The 7,495-nt window shown below is 47.7% G+C and overlaps 1 long non-coding RNA gene across 1 annotated transcript; it reads right to left on the bottom strand.

Annotated features, from left to right (window-relative positions):
• Positions 1 to 239: 239 nt before the first annotated feature.
• Positions 240 to 1,025, bottom strand: LOC310641792. Its single transcript, XR_014492776.1, has 2 exons — positions 811 to 1,025; positions 240 to 632 (listed from the first exon to the last, which is right to left on the bottom strand). It is a non-coding gene; the product is annotated as an uncharacterized lncRNA (long non-coding RNA).
• Between the last annotated feature and the right edge of the window lie 6,470 nt (positions 1,026 to 7,495).

Raw genomic sequence — 7,495 nt, 5'->3', positions numbered from 1 at the left:
CAGATCTCTGGAGAGCAAGAGGAGGCAGGGGAGCAGCACTTCCCAATCCTGCATGCTCCTCTCCAGAGATCTTTCAAGGCAGAAGAAGTTGGAGGAAACTGCTTCCTGGAAACTTTCACCACATCAAGCATCATGGTTGCCTTCAAAGGGCCAGTTGCATGTAGGACCATTGTATCATATTAGTTCAGAAGTGTATTATGCCTAAGAGTGGGGCAAAAAGGAATAAAATTTCAAATATGAACAAATAAATTATTTATTTCAAATAAATCTGCAAAAACACATTTAAAACAAAGAAAAAAACAAGCTTTTTAGTTCTCATGCCATTTTGTCCGAACTGGATGTTTGGCATCTTTTCCTGGCTACAAGTTCATCCACGTTTGGGGATAGGTTTTGAGTGGTGGATACTCTCAGGATAGAGTGGAGGTGTGCATCCGTGAGCTGACTTCTGTGTGCGCTTTTGTTCACCCTCATGACAGAGAAAAGTTGCTCACAGAGGTATGTACTCCCAAACATGGAGAGCATTCGAGCAGCTTGTAGGCGGAGTTGGGGCATTGTTTCAGGGATGAACCTGGTGAACTGTGCGGGTCCTACAGAATCGTACTTTCCCTTCAGTGTGCTGTTACATTGGAGTTCTATCAACTCCATCTGGATATTTACAGGAGCACTCTCCACTTCAACTGAAAATGGATTGCTGAGCAGTCCAAAACTGAATTTCTGTTTTTCAAAATCAGCAAAGCGACGTGTAAACTCCATTTGAAGTGTGCTCAGTTTATTAGCAAACTCAGCATTTGAGAAGGCAGTGGTGGAGACCTGGTTTTTTATTGTTTGGCAACTGGGAAAGTGACTCAAGTTTCCTTGCTGCATGTGAGTCTCCCACAGTCGCAGCTTTACTTGAAAAGCTTTCACAGCATCATACATGTCTGTGATCACACGGTCCCGTCCCTGAAGCTGTAGGTTTAGTGCACTGAGATAATTAGTAATGTCACATAGAAATGCTAATTCACACAGCCACTTTTCATCCTTCAATTCTGTGCAGTCTTTTCCTTTGCTTTCAAGAAACTGACAAATTTCCATGCGTAATTCAAAAAATCTGTTGAGCACTTTCCCTCGACTTAGCCATCGCACCTCTGTGTGATAAGGGAGATCACCAAGTTCAGAATTGATTTCTTCAAGAAAAGTCTTAAATTGACGGTGATTTAAACCTTTGGCTCTTATAAAGTTAACTGTCTTTGTTACAGTGTGCATTACATGGTCCATTTTCAGGGCTTTGCCACATAGTGTTTCTTGATGTATAATGCAGTGATATGCTGTCAGCTCACCTGTGCAATTCTCACTCTTCATTTTGTCTCGCATCCTTCCTACTAGTCCACTCTTTTCCCCGCACATTGAAGGTGCTCCATCTGTTGTGAGTCCTATAAGTTTGTCCCAGGGTAGTTTCATGTCATGTATACTTTTGGATACTGCTTCAAATATGTCCTTCCCTGTGGTAGTGCCATGCAGTGATGTTATATCCAGAAGCTCCTCCGTAATGCATAAACCTGAGTCCACTCCACGGATGAAGATTGTCAGCTGTGCTGTGTCAGAGACGTCAGTGCTCTCATCCACAGCAAGGGAATAAGCAATAAATTCTTTTCCCTTTTCAACCAATTGTCCTTGCAAATCAGTGGCAAGCTCACATATCCGATCAACAACAGTATTTCTGCTTAGGCTTATGTTTGAAAAAGCTTGCTTTTGGTCTGGACACATGACTTCGCACACTTTAATCATGCAGTGCTTCAAAAACTCCCCCTCTGTAAATGGCCGGGCTGATTTGGCTATCTCTTCTGCTACTATAAAACTAGCTTTCACAGCAGCTTCACTTTGTGATTTTGCTTTTCTGAACATATGCTGCCGTGACATCAGGCTCTTTTTCAACTCTTCCACCTTCTGTGCTTTCTGCTCCATGTTCAAGTTTTTGTACTTGTCCTGATGCTTCGTCTCATAGTGCCGTCTCAAGTTATACTCTTTAAATACAGCCACAGTAGCTCCACAAACAAGGCACACAGCCTTATCTTCAATGTCAACAAACAGGTACTCTGGCTCCCACCTCTTTTGAAAGCATCTTTTTTCAAAGTCCACTTTCCGTTTGGCCATTTTGGGGGATTTAAATATTGGCACGCAGGTCTTCTTCCCTGCAGATAAATATATGGATGAGACTGGACAGAAAGCTCAAAGTCTCAGGTACTGTGTGAGGCAAGCAGTTGTGAGCACACTAGGTAGGTATCCTAAGATGCTGCAAGTCCAGATGTTTGGAGTAGGTTTAGCAACATAACAGCATCTGTGGAGAGAAAGCAAGAAAGCAGCCCTCTTTGATACAATTGAAATTATATGTTTTATGCAAGAGATCCTGTATGGATGGAGGAAAAAATCAGCAATCCACCATCACTCAGAAGCTGGTCTAGCAGCCACAAGGACTACTCAGCCTCCATTTCTGATCAGATTCTGATATTTGCAAGGGGGGGGGGGGAATCAAGACACATCCAGCTTTCCCAAATAGGAAACAAGGAACCACTTGCTCCATTTTTTCCCAACAACTCTCCTATGTCCATGAAGCCCAGAAATAGAGTTCAAAATCCCTGAAATATCTATCCAAAATTTAGCTTTTGCAAGCAATGCTGATTAGTTCTCTCAAGGTCTGTCAGTCTGTCCTTTGGGGGAGACCCAAAGCAACCCTCCATTGATTTCAACTTATTTTCCACCAAGAGACTGAGCATAATGAGGTTTGGGGACCCAGGGGGCAAGGGGATGGGGCTCATGGGGGCACTGGCAGGGATGGTCCACGGAAAAGGAGGCCAGTGACATGTGATTCAGGCTGGGAACATGCGGGGGAGGGGGAGAAGCAACTCCAGGAAAGAGGGATGGAGCCAGTCTGGGCACTGCCCAAGATTGCAGGAGGGCGGCTGCTGCTTCACTCTTGTGGCTCTGCAGAAGTGGCTCCGCTCCTAGGGGCGCGCGCGTCTGGGCTGGGGCGCTGCAGGATCGGGCCGGGCGCCTCGCCTCGCCCTCCGCAGCGCCCGAACGGGGAAAGAAACAGCTGAGCTCGGCTCCCCTCCCGCAAGCGTGTCTGGGCTGGGGCGCTGCAGGATCGGGCCGGGCGCCTTGCCTCGCCCTCCGCAGCGCCCGAATGGGGAAATTAACCGCTGAGCTCCCCTCCCGCAGGTGTGTCTGGGCTGGGGCGCTGCAGGATCGGGCCGGGCGCCTCGCCTCGCCTCGCCCTCCGCAGCGCCCGAACGGGGAAAGAAACAGCTCGGCTCCCCTCCCGCAGGCGTGTCTGGGCTGGGGCGCTGCAGGATCGGGCCCGGCACCTCACCTCGCCCTCCGCAGCACCCGAACGGGGAAATTAACAGCTGAGCTCGGCTCCCCTCCCGCAGGCGTGTCTGGGCTGGGGCGCTGCAGGATCGGGCCGGGCGCCTCGCCTCGCCTCGCCCTCCGCAGCGCCCGAACGGGGAAAGAAACAGCTCGGCTCCCCTCCCGCAGGCGTGTCTGGGCTGGGGCGCTGCAGGATCGGGCCCGGCACCTCACCTCGCCCTCCGCAGCGCCCGAACGGGGAAAGAAACAGCTGAGCTCGGCTCCCCTCCCGCAGGTGTGTCTGGGCTGGGGCGCTGCAGGATCGGGCCGGGCGCCTTGCCTCGCCCTCCGCAGCGCCCGAACGGGGAAATTAACCGCTGAGCTCCCCTCCCGCAGGTGTGTCTGGGCTGGGGCGCTGCAGGATCGGGCCCGGCGCCTCACCTCGCCCTCCGCAGCACCCGAACGGGGAAATTAACAGCTCAGCTCGGCTCCCCTCCCGCAGGCGTGTCTGGGCTGGGGCGCTGCAGGATCGGGCCCGGCGCCTCACCTCGCCTCGCCCTCCGCAGCGCCCGAACGGGGAAAGAAACAGCTGAGCTCGGCTCCCCTCCCGCAGGCGTGTCTGGGCTGGGGCGCTGCAGGATCGGGCCGGGCGCCTTGCCTCGCCCTCCGCAGCGCCCGAACGGGGAAATTAACCGCTGAGCTCCCCTCCCGCAGGTGTGTCTGGGCTGGGGCGCTGCAGGATCGGGCCGGGCGCCTCGCCTTGCCTCGCCCTCCGCAGCGCCCGAACGGGGAAAGAAACAGCTCGGCTCCCCTCCCGCAGGCGTGTCTGGGCTGGGGCGCTGCAGGATCGGGCCGGGCGCCTTGCCTCGCCCTCCGCAGCGCCCGAACGGGGAAATTAACCGCTGAGCTCCCCTCCCGCAGGCGTGTCTGGGCTGGGGCGCTGCAGGATCGGGCCCGGCGCCTCACCTCGCCCTCCGCAGCACCCGAACGGGGAAATTAACAGCTCAGCTCGGCTCCCCTCCCGCAGGCGTGTCTGGGCTGGGGCGCTGCAGGATCGGGCCGGGCGCCTCGCCTCGCCTCGCCCTCCGCAGCGCCCGAACGAGGAGATGAAATGCCAAAGCGTGCCGGCAGAAGTAACAGAGCTCTTTCTCTGGCCTCCTCAAGTCCGCCTTTCTTCCTGGGCGCCTCATCCCCTCACCAGAGACTGTCCACCCCCACCCGGACAGCAAGTAGAAAAAGGTCCCACTCACCTTCCCACTCCTCCTGTTTCTTCCTCCGTTGACTCCACGTGCAGTCCAAAGAAGCAAAGAAGTTTGGCAGTCCCACAAACCAAAGAAGTTCATTCAATCAATTCGAACTTTTAGAGTTGGTTTTTTTTTGTGAGCAGTTTGAATTGATCGATTGAATTTTTTTAGTCCCACTTTTTTTTTTGGAACTGGGAGGAGGCTGCCTGGGCTCTGGCCAATGAGCTGTCGAGGGGCTAACGAGCTGCAAATGTTGCTGGGCTCCACCAGCCCACGTGCACTTGCCTCCTACTGAGCAGGTGCTCAGCCGGGCCGGCGCCAAGGTGGTGGGGGCCGGACCTTTGTAATTTCTGGGAGAGTTGTGCGGGCCGGATTCAATCATATGGCGGGCCGTTTGTGGCCCGCGGGCCTTGTGTTTGACATGTCTGATCTAAAGCACTGTCTTATCGTAGGTCAGGGATATGGGTGTATCTGGGCCATGCAAGCAGATTTGGAAGGTACATAATTTGAGAAACAAACAACACTGACACCAAAAATTGTATTACTGACACTACACTGTGGACAACAAAGACAAAAATGCTTTCATCTCCAGACAGATATGCATTTGTGAACAATTGTGGTAATGATAAGACTGTTGCCTTGGATGCTCATAATTCCTGGCAATGCAGAGTGTTCACTTTGCAGGAGTTCCACACATCAAAATATATGGCTTCAGCATCTCCTTGCCTGAAGCATATGGTCAGTTTTGATAAAATTTAGCAGTCCTGTGATATTTCTTTTCTTTTTTTAAAAAAGGAGGAATAAATTACATTCTTTGGAAAACATAACTGCATTGTATGTAAACATTTCTGTAGACATGGAGTGAGATTTTGTTATAACAGAGAAAAATACATAAGCATTGCAGTAAGTCTAGGAATGGCATGATCTTTCTTTTTCTTTCTAGTTTATTATCTAACAACTTATTCTATCTCTTCAACTGAAAAATTATTTAAAGTTCCTTTTCCTCCTCATGGGATTTTTGCATCCCACCGTCATTGCTGCTGCAACCCAGTAATCATTTCCTAATGTACTTCAGCAGCCAAGGCAATTTTCTTTCAGTTTAGCTACATTGCAGCTTAATTATTAATACTCCTGTTTGGCAATTTGTGATGCTGAAGTTTCAGAGATCGGGCTCCTGGGCTGTTTGCCATTCACAGGAACTCTCTTCACTCTTTACCTCCCACTATCTGGATCTGAACTGGAAGCTTGGTAGTAGATTTCATAGAACAACTAACAAAGAACCCAATCTTAATAATTTAATCCGTTTCTGACTGTACAGTCCTGGTTTGGTTTGGTTTTGAATTGTGACTTGATTTTCCTTGCTTGGAAAAGCAGCATTCATTGTCTTACACTCTTTCCCAGCCTCAGGGCTTAAATGAGCCATCACTGTCTCTTACAAACATACCTGAAAGCTAAACTGTAGAGCTATGTCATCTTCTCAGTTTTCTATGGGAATGTATTATAGGAAAGATAGCATCTTTAGTAGATAGTTTTTCTCTCTTTCTTGCATGTGTACATGTGTGTGTGTGTGTGTATGTGTTGGACATAAATACTGTATATAGCATGTACTGAAAAAGATGGAGGGTGTTATATTACTACTACTACTACTTTGTTGTTAATTGCGAAGTTGTGTCTGACCCATCGCGACCCCATGGATACTGTGTGGAGAGGGGAGAGAGTTTCCACAATCATTTAGGATATATAATAAGTGAGAATTAAAAAAATAACAATAAATGCAAACTTCAGTACATAAGCATGACTGCATCCACAGCAAACACGTGCACACTTTCTGGAAGGTAAGCTTTAGGGCAGGAATTAGAAGCCTTTTTAAATTGTGAAGTAAAATAAAAAATGTTTCAGTTAAAAAAAGCTAACAGAAACTGAGATCATTAGCTGAGTATGTTAGCTGAGATAGTTAACTGAGTATGTGTCTAGCTATAGGTATTGATGAAATCAAATCAAACTTAAGTATTAACTCATTCATGAAATTTATGGAGGTCCAGACAATAGTTTCCTCCATTTGTATTCCCTGGTCTGGAGAAACTGGGGCGGAGGGGATGCATACATGGATACAGTTTATTTATTTATTTATTTTATTCAGACTTATATAGGACGGAACCCTGTGCTTCCTTTGTCTATGAATTCTATGTCTCTACTCTTTGATTGTCGAGAACACTAATTAATTAACTATATTTGGAATTAAGGACAATTCTGTGTTTCAGAGCCCTAATTATATGTGATTCAATACTATAGAGAGAGTTGACATGCAAGTGAACATGTGTAGTCATTTCCCACAAATTTCCCACATAGCATAAGCAAGAGATGTGTGGACCTACAGTATGTGATCTTAACTTGTACCTGATTTCATGAGCTCATGCTTTCAGACAAATAAGGATGAATAGATGTTTATTCAGTGACATCATTGCAGTAATCTGACCAATTCAAAAATCTGAGTAGAAAAATCGTCAACAGATATCAGAGTGCTCTGGTACTAGAGCATTCCACCTTATTCTGTATCCTAGAGATGCAAATAAGAAGGCATTCTACCTTCTCTCACACAAGCGGAAGCATTTTTGTCTTTGATGATGATGCCTCTTTTAGAAACATGTTCATCTCATAACATCCTCTTTGTTTCCTCAGCACCAATCTATATATTTGCAAATCCACATTTTAACTGATTATTTAAACAACTGAAACACAAATGATTAATTATATTACATTTATTTTGGACCAAGCTTGATTCCTGTGAACTCCAATTTTATCCACAATGGAAATTTATCACATGACTGGTTAATCTAAGCTTTCTAGCCTTTTCTATAATTTCCAAACCCTTGGATTGATTTCAAGTAAAATAACATGAATTATTCATAGCAAATGATGGCAGC

The sequence above is a fragment of the Vipera ursinii genome (assembly GCF_947247035.1).
Source record: "Vipera ursinii genome assembly, chromosome: 5".
NCBI classification, from domain to species: Eukaryota; Metazoa; Chordata; class Lepidosauria; order Squamata; family Viperidae; genus Vipera; species Vipera ursinii.
Note: the sequence above shows the minus strand (reverse complement) of the source record. Positions and strands in the feature narration are given on the sequence as shown.